At 35.5% G+C, this 15,878-nt stretch overlaps 1 protein-coding gene across 2 annotated transcripts in view; it reads left to right on the forward strand.

Moving 5' to 3' along the window:
* Positions 1-15,878, forward strand: part of KLHL1 (kelch like family member 1) — a 356,958-nt gene that overhangs the window by 318,106 nt on the left and 22,974 nt on the right. The window lies entirely within an intron of this gene.

Consider the following 15,878-nt stretch of genomic DNA (forward strand, 5'->3'; position numbering starts at 1 on the left):
ATGGCTAAGTGGTTGAGCATCTGCCTTTGGCTCAGGTTGTGATCCCAGGAGTCCTGGAAGCGAGTCTCATATTGGATGTCCTGCAGGGAGACTGCTTCTCTCTCTGCCTATGTCTCTGCCTCTCTCTCTCTGTCTCATGGAAAAGTAACAAAATCTTTATTTTTTTTTTATTTTATTTTTTTAAAAAATAATAATAAAGGAAACAACTACCTCCCCTAGTGTTGAGTAACAAAAAGAAGAGATTATAATAATCAAGATACTAAAGTTTGTAGGTGGAACCTACGCAGTTGAAGCCCAGACATCTGCCATTGGGCCACTGGTTAGCTAGTGCTGGTATCTGGGATGGGAAAGAGGGACCCCTTAGCCTGGGACCTGAGCCCTGGGGAGAAGGTGCCAGTCAGCTGGTGCTGATGGTTCTGAGGGATCTCAATAAGGTTGATTTTTGCGTTAACAACTGCCACCTACAAAAAGAAAGAATGAGGTGATACTTATAGAAACACGAAACAAAAAGCAACAAGACGATCTCCCCAACCCCTAGTCTTTCAGTTTCCCTCTTCTATTCATTATTGCCAAAAATAGAACCAGGTGGCAAATCATAAAAATGGTTTGCAGAATTACATGTGCAACATCATGAAGTACAGTATAGAAGAGAGAATACAGTTTAGAAGAGACAAGGTGAGAATAACTTAATAATTTGAACATTCATCCTAAAATTCAAAATGTTCACCAGGGTAAAAAAAAAAAAAAAAATTACCAGGATACAATCTGTTGGCTACTTTTCTTTCTTTTAACTTAATACTTGAAGATTCATTTTAACAATCACAAACAGGTCTTTCTTTTACTATTTTATCTATTGAGAATTAATTTTAAAAAGTTCCTTTTTCCATTATTCAAGTCCTTTAGTTTTGGGAAATATATTTTATTAGTATTCATGTTAGTGATTCTATGTGCATTTGAGCTCTGATTCCATAGCTATTAATTTCTTTTCTCCTCAGTAATTTATTTCTTTTCCACTTAACCTGAGACTTTTTTTTCTATGTCACAGATTCAGTTATTGTCATTTTGTTTGTGGGCTTTATTATTTTCAATGCAGATGAATTTTTTGCATTTTAATTTTCCTTACCTGATCTCGTTTGATAATTTTCTTTCTTATCTGCTTCATATCTATCTTATTTCAACTGAATGTGCTGTCTCAAAATCCTACTCTTAAATATTTTGTTCGAAGTTTAATTAATGTCCATATCCACTAATGTTTCAAAATCTATTTGATGAGAAAGGAAAAGTGGAGCAAAATCATCAAAAGCCAAAGCAAATTGCTACCTGTCAATTTAGTTTCATTTATTTTGGTTTGTTTGGCAAGCTATACTTCTAAAGCATAGATCTATGTATCAAGCTTTCTACTAGAACTGCCTTCAATACCAAATAACCTCTATAGACATTCTTGCTAGATTGTTTTTGGTAAAGCCATTAAGAAAAATCCACAGTCCTATCATCACTGATGCTTTGGAAAACCATTGTGTAGGAAGGATAGGAGTTAAAATTATATGGATCTCTTTAAACCCACAGTGGTAGACTGTGATGAGGCGTGTTCTTCCAATAGCTTCTTAATTATACTGAGATTTGTCAGAAAAGGAAATTGAAACTTCTCACTGACTCTCCACCCTATATCATTTAAAATTATCTGAAAGGAATATCTTAGAATTGTTTCTATGTGAATTAGGTACATCCCATTCCCCACTCTGTTACACATTTTAATAGCAATCATAGAAAATGTTTTTTTCATTTGTGTTAATATTTTCATTTTATTCATTTACTCTCAGTACACTAATTTTACTCAATGTATTCATAACATTCTTATTAAAATATTTACTCATTAATAATATGTATTATTGGGATCCCTGGGTGGCGCAGCGGTTTGGCGCCTGCCTTTGGGCCGGGGCGCGATCCTGGAGACGCGGGATCGAATCCCATGTCGGGCTCCCGGTGCATGGAGCCTGCTTCTCCCTCTGCCTATGTCTCTGCTTCTCTCTCTCTCACTGTGTGCCTATCATAAATAAATTAAATTTAAAAAAAATTAAAAAAAATAATAATATGTATTATTAACATCATTTTCTACCTATATTTATCCTTCCTTTTAAAAGGACTATTTTTCCTTAAGCATTACAACATTTTTATTTAAAAAGCAGTTAATTTGGATATTAATAGGAAAGCTTCACATTATTCAACATTAAGTATATTTTTTTAAAACTTTCTTGCAGGTGTATATTCACAAATAGTAAAACTTAGCATAATAAAATGATTATTTCTCTTGAATGTTAATGTTCATAATTCCTGTATAAGAAAGCATACGCCTTTGTGCCTTTATGCTTTTCCCAATATTTATTTATAAGTAATAGTCCATTTGTTTATTAGTAACTTTTCCTTACCACTTTCATTGATGCTAATGGATTCATTTCTTACTTTCTTTAGAAAATGTATATTTCATTAATAGAGTAAATTTGTTCAAAGGGATGACGAATATCATTACCCCTTCATTATATTATTCATTGATGCATTATTCTGTTATGTATTCTGTAACACACAAACACACTATCAAAGTTTTAATGCATTACTTTCCTTATTCTAAATTTCTAATAATTGCCTTACATTATAGCTTTGTGATCTTTCTCTAAAACTTTATTTTGAAATATAATAATATGTGTGTGTTTTGTTTTAAGTCTTTTCCAAACTCAATCAGAAGTAGGTAGGATAAAATCTAACAAATGAAAGATTTAATGGACAGTTTTACAGCACATTTTCACATGTTGTTATAAGTAAATTATATGTCCAATTTCTTCTAATGCCACCTTCAAATTGGCTTTTAAATTGGCTATACATGGGATTCATCATTCGGATTGTTTTTCTTGTTCTTGTATTTTTTGGTCAGCTAGGTTATGTAATATAAGAAATCCTGTTTCACAATAATACCATTCTTCATAACAAATATCAGAGCGTCATAGTATTTAATCTTAGTTTTTAATTCCTGAAATTGTCACATTTTAACTGAGTACATCTTTCCCAAATTTAATCCTATTCTATGAAAATGTTTTAAATTATTTAAGTTTCAAACAATGTTTTTCCTTTAAATGAAAATTGTATAGCTCTCATTTGGGTATCTTTGTTTTCTACCTGGTGTGATTTAATGACCTCAAAATTCTGTGGTGTAATGACTGTCTATTAATGTCTAGCTGCTTTTCCTGTTTTACTCAGAAACATAATTACTAGAAAGTGATCTTTCACCTTCAGACTTATAGCAGGAAATTGTTTCAACATCACCCTCTGACAGTTGTTTATCTTTTTCTCATCTCTACTGAAGTGGTTTTTCCTCTTGTTTTGCTTTCATGTCTCACTAATGTGTCATGCTAACCTGACTTTTGCTTCTCTGAAGATTATTTTGAAAAATTTTCCCAATTAAGACAAATAAAAGCCAGTGAACAGCCCTCTTAAGTTTAGTTCTTTATAATACTGTTTGTGGAAAAATAAAAAATTGGTTCCTGGTTTAACATTAATGAATGTATTCTGATAAATTCAAGGGCAAAAATTATATTAATTTCAGGAAACATTTTGGTTCAGTCTTCCAAAAATACAGACTAAGCCAAATGGTAGTTATGTCATCTTATGCCAGGACAGCCAACAGACTTACTTGATAAGTGAAGGAAACCCAACAAAACAGTGATTGGTGTGATTGGCCATATACAATCTCAGACTCCCCAATGATCTGTACCAGTGATTCATTTTGTTTTTTTTTTTTCTTTGTTCTCTGCTTGATTCTTTTGAACTTCGTAGATTTAAAAAAAAAAAAAATATTTCTGGTTTGTTTCTCTTTTTTTCCTGAGTTAGCTCAAAAAGCAGATACTGATACTGTATGAGCATATCCATAAATAAGCTTAAATTTTAATATATGTATGTGACAGATCCTTTGAGAACTTGGGAAACAGACAAAAACAATTGGGTTTGCTTCATGATTCACCATGGCTAAACTGAGTATGCTTATTCAGTCAAAACCTCATGTTAATAATACTCATGGAGCAGTTGTAATGTCTGTGCAGCCAGAAACTCACACAGCTTAAAGAATCATAATGAGAGTCAGTGTCTGTTATTTTGTCCAGGACGTCCCAGTATCTAGCACAGTAACCTAAGCCTCAGGGGCTGTCATTTGCAAGGTACCTTCCAATAAAGACCCTATTTCTATTTTTGTATTCAAACTTTGATATTCTTTTTCTTAAAGATGGGAACCGAAATTGCATATGTTTTTATATGATAAGCAATTTGTATTAAAATTTTATTATCTTAGAGTCACACATAAGAAAATAAAACTGTTTGCGGAGTCTCACTTGGTACTAATAATACTCTCTGGAAGTTTGTAATTTCTCTCCTAGAAAAAAAAATTACATATATACATACATATACATATATATATATATATATATATATGTATATGTATTTAAGTGGGACTTAACTGATTTATCAGATTTCCAGAAAGTGGGGGAGCATTGTAATGAAAAGGAATAATTTAGGTCAAGTCCCTGAGTGTGAAATGCAAACAGAAGGAGGAAAAGTTAAGTTTGTCACAGGAGAAACAATGGCCCAAAGGACTGGATAGAAAGACCCCAAGTCATACTGCAATTTAGCTAAGGTAAATATGTTATATAAAGTTCAGAAAGGACAGTGACGTGTTTGCATTTATAAAGATTACTCTGGCTGAAGAATAGTTGATAACTTTTTGAGAAAACTATACAATTATTGGTGTCTCATCACACTAGTAGACCGGATACAGTGTATCCCAGTAGTTCAAAGGGGTTATTTGACAAACCATGCCTCAGAACTAGAATGTAGAGCAACTGCAGACAAATCATTTGGGCTTCGTATTGAGCATGGCTGCTGCTAGATTCCTCTCAGTCTGGAATACAGTATCTTTCATGATTGAGATCCTACCTTCCTGCTCCAGTCTCCGCTCTTACCAATTCCTTCAACAGCCACCCTATGCTCCAGCCAAACTGAATGGCTCAGATTACTGGAACATGCAGACATGGTCCACATACTTTTGTCCTTTCACAGATTCATCTTTCTACTTCGATTTCTTTTCCATTGTCTTTTCTCAATAACTCCTGGCTGTGCATTGCTCACCAAGCACTTAGTTTCTCTCCTCAGATTTTTACCTGATCTTTGGATACTTCTGAAATCTCTCCAAAGTGACACAACTTCAGCCTAACACAACTCTGGTTCTCTATGTGCATTAAATTCCATGTGGCAAGATCAATACTAGGAGGATTCAGTTTATTGCACTTGAGAAAAATAATGTCAGGAAGTATTAAAAATGCATTAAGATCTTCTTTTACCTAAGTAAAATGTAAATCATACAATTTATATTATTTTCTGTCATCCAAAGCCTAGTTTATTCTGTACCATTCCATATAACTTTTTTTTTAACTTCACCCATTTAAAATTAATCTTTCCTTCTTTTGTGTCTCCAAGACACATGATTAATACTTTTCTCTGCCATTTGTCAATATCTTATTTCAGGGGAACTTAGGTGCTTTTTCTTTGACAAATTCTATAGATGAATCACCCTCTCTCAAGAATTGGAAACCAGTACTTAATTCATTAAAAAAAATTATAAACAGATACTGGCCATGGTGATATATCAAAGGAAACAGATCAAATCTGCCCTCATAGAACTTACACTATATTTTAGAGAAATAGGAGACAGTAAAGGAAGAAAATGAAGAATTGTAATAGGTCTAGTGTGGGAGCTGGCAGGGAAACATGGAGGGATGAGGGTAGTAGAGACCATTTCTACCAGGAATTAGATCAGTGAATTCTACTAAGTTTTGGAATGTGGTTAATTGACCCAAATTACTGTGCATAATTACAAGTAGAGTTTTCTTCAGAAAATAAAATGGGCATGTTCTAATAAATAAAGATTGCTGTTTGCTATCAGACTTCCACACAAAACCTGCCTGCCAGCCATGTTACAATGTCAGCAACTCTCAAACTACATTTGCCACATGAATCAACATTCATAATAAGCAGGAACAAGAGCAATCATATAGCCCGTTGTAAGCTTACTGAAATTCTGCTCACTGTACTGTCAGATACCCTAAAAAGAACCTCTCAAGAAAAAGTTCAGTGAAGGGCAGATGCTGGAGTATTCTGACAGCAGTACTGACAAGACTTCTCTTGGGATTAGATTAAAGAGTTCTCTATCAATTGAGAAACAAAGAATCAGACAGAGTTCTGGATCCAGGGAGTTGCTTCAAAGGTTTTATATAGCAGGGGTTGTCGAATTCTTATATTTTTATTATGCAAGGAAAGGGATGTCTGAACATATTTTCTGAGTAACAATACAGTAAGTGAAAATTATATTTAATATCACAGACTTACTCAGCAAAACCTTCAAGTATGGAGACAATGGTATTGGAAGCACTTTCTGCAACAAACTAAAAGTGTAACTTCTCTGAGCTGCAGACTACTATCAGCAGCTGCAATGTTTTACCCAGGCTTTTTGCTTTTGCCTTTAGATTTTCCTAACCTCCTTCAGAAGGGTAGATTTGAGGCTTGCCCTCCTGTCTCCTTGTTTGGCTGCCTCTGGAATAAACCTTTGCTTTTCTGCATATGCCAAGTCTTGGTGACTGTCATGGCTGCACATGGGGCAGAAGAACTTGGGTTCAGTTACAAGCTTGGTGAGCTGGGCGGGAGCTCTTTGCCATGGTTTGTAGGTCCGCAGCTGCCAACAGGAGTCTGGTGATGAGTCTCGGCAGCAGCCTAGACTCTGTCCTAGGAACCATCCCAGCGAGTGGGGGTAGGGGGGATCCCTACTGTACCAAGGAAATGGTTTTGGTTTCAGTTTGAACAGACATCTCTTGATGAGTATTTCCTGTGCAACTGCAGGTGAATTTACTCTTTCCTTCCTCCCGTTTAATTTCACTTAGATTCTTCCAACCATTTGGCTGCCTCCGAATATGGGATTTTGGATCTCTTGACCTCCTTTTCTTGCTTAAGAAAGGCTGTCTAGGAAGCCATTTGGTTCAGCAGGTGACTCTTAGGGAGGAACCATAGCTCACAGAGATATTCTGAGCTTCATTTGGTTTGTTTATTGCTGCAGCATATGGTAAAAAAAAAAAAAACCAAAAAAACAAAAAACAGCCTTATTCTCCCTGGAGAAGGGAGAATGACAGTTTGATCCCTGCATGCAACCCTTCCGGCTGTCTTCTCCAAGACTTAACAGTCTGGTGGTTTTGGGAGGTTCATTTTTGGTTTTTGTTTTGTTTTGTTTTGTTTTGTTTTGTTTTCAACACTGCTTGGCTACAATATTTATTAGACTCCAGAAAAAATGGCCAATTAACCACTCATTAATTGTGTACCAAATAAATTAGATCTGTGTGGTAAGGGACGCCTGGGTGGCTCAGCAGTTGAGTGTCTGCCTTCAGCCCAGGACATGATCCTGGAGTTCCTGGGATCAAGTCCTACATCAGGCTTCCTGCATGGAGCCAGCTTCTCTCTCTGTCTGTGTCTCTATCTGTGTGTGTGTGTGTGTATGTGTGTGTGTGTGTGTGTGTGTGTGTGTCTCATGAATAAATAAATAAAATCTTAAAAAAAATTATGTGGTAAAAGGGAGCTATTTGGAAAATGGACTTTAACATGCTGCTTGCATCTTGTTTGTATATTTGTATATGTCTCCACGTATATTGAGAATGTGACCTATTTTCTCTACTTCTGGATGGCATTGTTAAATTAATTTGTAAAGGAATTCTATTTATTCAATTTAAAGGTAAGTACTTACACCTATGATTTGGGAAAATAGTATTAAAGCTAAATCAATTTAAGGTTGTTTTAATTAAAATGGACATATTTTTAGAATTATCAGCATCACATGTGAAATTTTTATTCTGCTTCTGCTTACTGAAAGTTAAGTAAGCTCATGTTATCTCCATTGCAAAATTTGTCAGAAAAGAAAAACAAAACAAAACAACTTGGACTTTGCCTAATGCCTCATGAAGTTTTATGGGTAATCTAAAAAAAAAAATAAACAGAAGTAATTTTAATAAATGTAATTAAGACTACTGGAAATAAGAGACAATCATGTATGCAAGGGAAACGAGACTGGTTATTTAAAGAGGGAAAACTTATGACAAAATCTGAGTGTAAAAAGCGTAGCTCTAGAAGGTTTTTGAGAAGGAAACTTTTGGAAAGGAATTTTGTATGTGGTCGTGGCTCACTAAGCTTATGGAGATTAGTATGTAAAGTAGTTTATTAGAGAAAAGAAGGAAGCATAAGAGAGCGAGTTTGGGCAGAAGTTGAGCAAGGATACAGTATTACCAGAAGCCTTAACTAATTCTCTGAGGAGTTCCAAAACTTGGATTACCCTTCAGAACTATCCTAAATTCAGGCAAAAGGGCTGGACTTTGATAATAGTCATAAAATGTGACCACTTGGGCAGAGGGCATGCTCTTGGCCAGGCAGCTGTCTTCAGTCAGGGTGATCCCTGATGGCCACTGAGAGCTGAGGACTGTTGGCAGCATTCCTACAGCTCAGAATCCTTCATTCCTGATAGAGATTCTAGTCAGCACATCACAGCATCTAGCACAAGAACTCAGATTCATGCAATGCCTGGATGACCTTGTCTCAATCAGTATATATCAACATGGGAGATGACAGGAAGGAATAAAGGAGGAAATGCATACATTTTTTAAAAATCCATCCTGTTGGAATAAAGGAGTTTTAATATCAGAAGTGCACTAGTATAAAATTGGAATTTGATTTTTCTGTTAAGACGATTATTAAACCTTAATTATTGCTCTAAAATGTAAACAAAGTTTTTTCTTTAATCTGCCTTGAAAAAAATAAATTTCTATATTTTTGTCTTTATGAAGTCTTTCATTACTTCAAGTTGAATCTTCTCAATATTAAAAGAGCTAAGTTTGTTAACATCCAGTAACCCTCTGCATTTATCTTTAGAATCTCTTTTTGCCACCGTGGCTAAATAGATAATCATTAAGTTTTGTGATGATCTGTAATCTTATTTAAGCATGTGCTTAAAACCTCCTGATATTTCACAAACTTCCCAAAATTCAACTTCTAATGAAGTGCTTTGGATTATTTAGGCTTATTTCTTTGGAAAGTCAAATTACATGGGAAGCATTGTCAGATAAGTGATGATAATTCTTCTTAAGTTTTATTGTATGGTTGAATGTTATAACTGTTCCAGAAATTAAACAAAATCCCTAAGGTTTTGATACATTATGGTATAACTGTCATCACTTGCAATTTTAATTATTAAAATGTTGTATGTCACAGAATTCCCTTGTCAATTCCACTGTAATGACAAATAATGGTCTCTGTTACCTTTAAGATCACAAAACAAAACTAAATTTTTAGAATTAATGGGAAAACTTTATTCAAAGAGACTCTTGTTTAGAACATGGCTGGTTTTCTAATGTTTGCTTTTCCAGAACAAGGGTATCTATTACTTACAGAAATTTGGAAAGTATTTTTTTTTTTAAGATTTTATTTATTCATTCATGAGAGACACACAGAGAGAGAGGCAGAGACACACAGGTAGAGGAAGAAGCAGGCTCCCTGCAAGCAGCCCCTTGTAGGACTTGATCCCAGATCCTAGGATCACACCCTGACCCGAAGGCAGATGCTCAACTGCTGAGCCACCCAGGTGTCCCGGGAAATATTTCTTTATAAACAAATATGAAACATTTGTCTTTTTCTCCCATGATCCTTCCAGAATTCAAAAATTCTTAGTGTCTATTCTTATATTTTCATGACAATGTATTTATTTGCATAAATTAAATAAGAATCTGGGCTATTTGTGACAGGACACAATTGGAAACCCTAGTTATTTTAGCAAGGCTTTGACTGGACAGTCATTTTTGAAGGAGATATTCATAGACTTAGAGATGACCATATAGTTTTAAGGAATTAAGGTTGCCTTTATGTAGCCAATGGAGCCCCTTGGAAAAATTCTCCTGGTATTTTGTTTACAAGATTCCTAGCTGCCTTATCAGAGGAATAAAGATAATCACTTCCTTGTAGATACAGAAACCTCAGGCTATTTGGGGGACTTGTAGAAGACCTAAATCTATAGGTATTGCTGAAAAAGCCTGATAGCAATTATTTGGCTTGGCTTCTTAGCCTTGAGAGACTGAAATTCCTTATGAAAATTTCCAGTAAAGCAGACAGAAAATAAATAAATAAATAAATAAATAAATAAATAAATAAATAAATAAGAAAGAAAGAAAGAAAGAAAGAAAGAAAGAAAGAAAGAAAAGAAAAGAAAAGAAAAGAAAAGAAAAGAAAAGAAAAGAAAAGAAAAGAAAAGGAAAAATAAAGAAAACTATATGGTCAATCACTATTCCTATTGTGCTTATGTAAATAATGTAGGCAAGTGTGTTAAAATTTGACTTATTTTACAAATAAATTAGTTTTAATTTGGCTAACTTTGGAAATGAGGGTGATTGTAGAATGAAATTAGGTTTCAGTAACATGACTTTGTGGATATTCTAGCTCAGATAGCTGTCTTTGAGTGTAAAAAACTGGACTGGATCCTGAATTCTTCTGGTCTTCTTAAATATCTGACAAAACTCTACGAACTAATGTTTCTGATTTTTTACCATCTTGACTTGGAATGGCCAAGAACTAAAACTGCTCTTTTTTTCTCCTGAAGCCTTGGAAAATGATGCTAAACAACTTAAGGTAAACTTCAGAGAAAAATTGCCACACGGTCCATGTTTAGACGAACTTCATGCCTATTGCTCTGCAGGACACTCAGGAAGTTCATCAAAGACATACAAATCACTGAATAAGTTTATTCTAGCCATCCCAATTTGATGGATCTTCCATTGGAAAGTCTAGACACTGAGATATTTATGGATGGAACAGTTTTATGGATCAAAGACAATGAAGAGCTGAACTCAGCAGTGACCCATCAGCTATTGTCCACTGATGAAGGCACACAAATTATACTGTTTGATAGCCCAAGGGAATAGTTAGGCAGATTAAGTTGCCGAGTTGGCAGTCCATCCAAAAATTCCAAAACCAATCTCTGTAATGATTTTAGTACCAGACACAGATGTACCTAAGTAACAACCCCGATATTCCTCAGGGGACCTCAGGAGAGCTAAGGAATGGGGTTTGGACACCATGCTGGCATTCAAAACAACTGTAAATATACTTAATCCTTATCCTAGAACATCTAATGGAAAAAATAATTAACCAAATTTACCAAAGCATCTATTATGTGTGAAATGCTACTCTTCAGTGGATCCAGAAGTATACTGCGGGTCGTTGTCTTCAGAGAATTGTTCAAAAATGTGACACTGTGCTAAAAACAATCCAAAGACTGAGCTTTTACCAGCTTTAAAAGTGTAAACAACTTAGAGGCACTGAACCTGGAGAAGGCTGGCAAGTAGGCTTTACCATGATGCCAGAAATAACAGGTAATTTTTAACATTTGCTAATGTTTGTAGACTCCTATACAAGCTGGTTTGAAGCCTTTCCATGACCTTCAAAAGTTATCAAAACAGTTTTAAGCAAAATCATTCCTAGGTTTGGATTGCCACTAACAATTTAGAGCAACAGTAGAGCAGCATTTGTGGCAAAAGTCACACAAGCAATGTCCAGTGCCTTGGGCATTCAATGAAAATTAGACATTTTCTCGAGACCTTACCCAGCTGTGGGGAGGGGGAGAACTTTGGCAAAGATATGTCAAGAAACCAGCTGAACTTGGGAAAAAGTTTCTTGGGTAAGAGTAGCTCCTAGAAGTAGGTTTGGATTAAGGCCCTATGAAATGTTATGTGGAAGACTCTTTCTACACTTTCATGACTTAGGAGTCTGTGATGGTGCTTACGTTAGGGAATTAGATATTATCAGGTACATTCAATACAGCAAATTGATGTACCCCACAGATATGCCCTTAAGCCTCCGGAATCCTAAAGACCTGGAAGATTCAAGACCTAGAAGAGCAAGCACCCAGAGTGCCAGCTCTGAGCTTATTGAACAAGACCTTATGAGGCACTGGTGACTGCCCGTTCCTTAGTGAAACTACAAGGAATTAAGCCATGGACTCATCACACTCAAATGACAAGAATCTATAGGTTGCCTACACCTAATCAGCAAGTAGAACATTGAAAAGAAACCCTGGTTGGACTAGCACGACTCTGATGGACCTGAAAGTACTATTTAGGAGAACTAGTCTGAAGAAATCAAGTACAACAAGCTACTTGGTTACAACAAATGTCCCCTAAGGCCCTAGATAAAATATAGTGATAATCAAAGTACAAAAGCTTTGTTTTCATGCAGAATGCTGGGCTTCAGCCTGGAACTAAACATGCCATTCCTCCAGCCACAATCTTCCCTCCATTTCAGCAGAAATAAATAAATGAGCCATCATCCCAATTCCCTCAAGAATGAGGAATGATCAAAAGACAGTGGGGACTGAAGCCGGTAACCAAAAAGTTAATGGGATTACTCTCAGCTGCAATTTTTAACCATGTTTTTTTCATTTGCCTTTGAATTTCCCTTATTCTACTCCTTCAGAAGGGTGGACTTGAGGCTTGCTGTCCTGTCTCCTCATTTGACTACCTCTAGAATAAATCCTTCCCTTGCTGCATACTTCATGTTTCAGTGATGGGCTTTGCTACACATCCGGCAGTTGAACTTGAGTTCGGTTATAGCCATACTAAAGTATGCACTATTGATAAAGTATGGAAAGTATTAAATAAATTTACCTGAATAATACAGGTAATAAATAATGTTAATTTTGTGTAAAAAGACAAAGTAGGATCAGAAAAGACTTTCTAGTAGAGATACATCTGAATTGATTGAGAGATGAATGAGAATTACCTAGTGTATGTAGGAAAAAGGTATCTAAGATAGAATGCACAATGGCACACAGGGATAGAAAAGATCCAGCACTATGTCAGAAACTTCTTCTTTTGTATTATTTTATTTATTTATTGGTGAGAGACAGAGAGAGAGGTAGAGATATAGGCAGAGAGAGAAGCAGGATCCCTGTGAGGAGCCTGACATGGGACTCAGTCCCAGGACCCCAGGATCATGACCTGAACCAAAAGCAGACGTTCAACCCCTGAGCCACCCAGGTGTCCCTGTGTCAGAAACTTCTGTTTCCAAATACTCCTTTTTCTATGAAATATAAATACCCAATATTTAGCATATGGCCACCTAAAATAAAAACAACATATTCTAGCACCTTATCAATTAGTTGTTACCATGGACTACATTTGCTCTATGGTATATCAGAAGTGAGATGTGCAACTTTTCAAAATATGGATTATTCAGTTTTATTTATTTGAGTATAATTGATACACAATGTTACATTAGTTTCCCAGCATACAAGGTAATTACTTAACTTCTCTGTATGTTATCTTATGCTCACCACAAGTGTAGCCACCACCTGTCACCTTACAACACTATTACAATATCATTGACTATATTCCATATGCTGTGCCTTTTATTCTCATGACTTATGCTATAACCAAAAGCCTGTGCCTCCCACTCCCCTTCACCAATTTTGCCCCCACCCCTTTCCCTCCGGCAACCCTGTTTGTTCTCTATATTTATAGAGAACTTTTTTTTTTTATTAACATGTGGAATCTAAAAAAAAAATCCAGAAGATAAATTCTTACAGGGTGCACTCCTTCCACTTTTCCTTTGTCCTCCTGTTTGAAGTGTGGTTGTGATAGCTAGGGGTCCCTTAGGCCTTCAGGACCAGAGATTTTGCAGAGGAGTCTACAATGGAGTGTTAGTGTTACTGTACATTTCATGAGTAAGAAATGCTGGCAACTTTTTTACACTGTTCTTTAAGGATATTTGTAAATCAAAGAGCTAGGAAGAAAGAGACAGTGTCTTTCTTTAGGGCAGAGAGCGAGTTTGTTTCTTGACCAGAATAAGAAAGATCATGTCTCCATTCAGAGCAAAACTTGGGCAGGTCTGTGGGTAGGCTTCTTTAAAGAATTAGCATTTCCTCAGCTTAACATTCCTCAGATGTGAGAAAGGCCAAGCCCCTGCATGAACAATATTTACTTGAGCCTCTGTTACCCTACTGGGCCTTGGGGTGGAGGGTAGACAACAAGAACCAATGTGAACTTGAAGTTCAGCAATTATTCTCTGACCTAGAAGTCTTGTGTCTTCCTCCACCATCTATAAATGATAGGCTAATTTCTTAGATTTCAAATAGTAAAAACATTTTCAGTTCCTCACAGTTCTGACAAAGGGTACTATTCTACAGATGACATGCTTTAAAGTGGAAAATAGCCTGGGTCTCAGGCTAGCCCTTTTCAACACATTTGAACCCACATCCTAGCTAATACAGGATTTTTTTTCTTGAAACTGCTATATTTTATTTACTAGAATATGGAATATGAAATATATGACACTCACTTAGATGGGTACCTGACAACTAGGTCTCAAAACACTGAGACCTGGTCACTAAACTTTAGGTAAAATTCATCTGTGCACTGAATAAACACACAAGTTAGGGAAAGTCTTAGTGAAGACTCAGATTCTTGCCTTTCTCGCCAAAATTCAGAAGAGTTCACTTAAATCTGGGATCGTTCCAATCACATGTTATTCATAGCAAACCAAACTATGAACCTGATGATTCCTAAGAACGTTATTTCTCTGTCCTTTCCTCATTGCCTCAAAATGAAATCCCAGCTCTGCAGCATGGCATTCATCAAGCCTCGTGTTCCTCTACCAGCCGCATCTCTCCTTTCCCCTCCTCCATAAACCTCCCTCATCAGTATGACATACCTGCCACTCTTTATTTGTCACCTGCTGTGACCTTTCATGCACCTTGTCTTTATGCATAATGTTTTCCCTGTATGTAATGCTTTCCCCCTATTTCTTCACCTTACAAATTTCCACTCATCTTTCAACTCTAAGTTAAAATGTCATGTTTCCTTTCTTGCTGCAAAACCGTCAGCTGCCACTTCCTATCTTGTCAAAGCATTTACTTCTAGCATCAGATTCTTCTCTGCTCCTCAGATTCTCAACATCTAATTTGTCATTGTAGTGAAGGAAAGCAGGGAATCAACCTAAATTATGATTAAATAGCTTATGAAGGGAGATCTGAGAAGATAATCATCCATGAAGTTATGTGCATACATTCTAGCATTGATTCTAACTGCTTGAGAGTATATTGTTTCTATCCCTTGGTTATTTTTATAACTTTAATGATAATTATAGCAATTGTTATTATTATTTATTTTTCCATTTTAATTCTTAGTCACTCAGCAAGTTTATGTTTCAAAATAAGTAATTAGAGATAAAGTTAGCTGATAGCATATATTTGTAAAGTACATAATTTTCAAAAGCTTTCAAGTATTAAGATATATCTATTAAACACTAGATTCATAAAGCAGTCCAAAAGACACTATTATGTTTTACACAAGTTACAATTTTCTAATTTCTTTTTCAAACCTCATTTTTTGGGAAAAATTCAGTGCATTTACTCTTGTCAAGTAATTTTGCCTTAATATTAATCAATATATTATAATTATGGTAATTTCATTGTTCATCTGTAGACTTTATAATACTAAAAGGGACATGTATTAAATCAAAGAAACAACTGATAACATGCCTAGGCTTTCATAAGTAATTTATAAAATAATAGCTACCATAGATCAAACATTTATTTTACAAAAGGGGCTGTCAAATATTATGTCATTTTTATCAAGGCATTACATAATTTTTTTATATAATCCTTGTGTCACTGGATTTTATTAAGGGAGAGTTCACACAGAAGAAAGAGACTTAATGAATAGTGGTTTGTAATATACATAATTATATTAAAGAAGTAATTGATATTG

Source organism: Vulpes lagopus, chromosome 16 (genome assembly GCF_018345385.1).
Source record: "Vulpes lagopus strain Blue_001 chromosome 16, ASM1834538v1, whole genome shotgun sequence".
In the NCBI taxonomy this organism is placed as follows: domain Eukaryota; kingdom Metazoa; phylum Chordata; class Mammalia; order Carnivora; family Canidae; genus Vulpes; species Vulpes lagopus.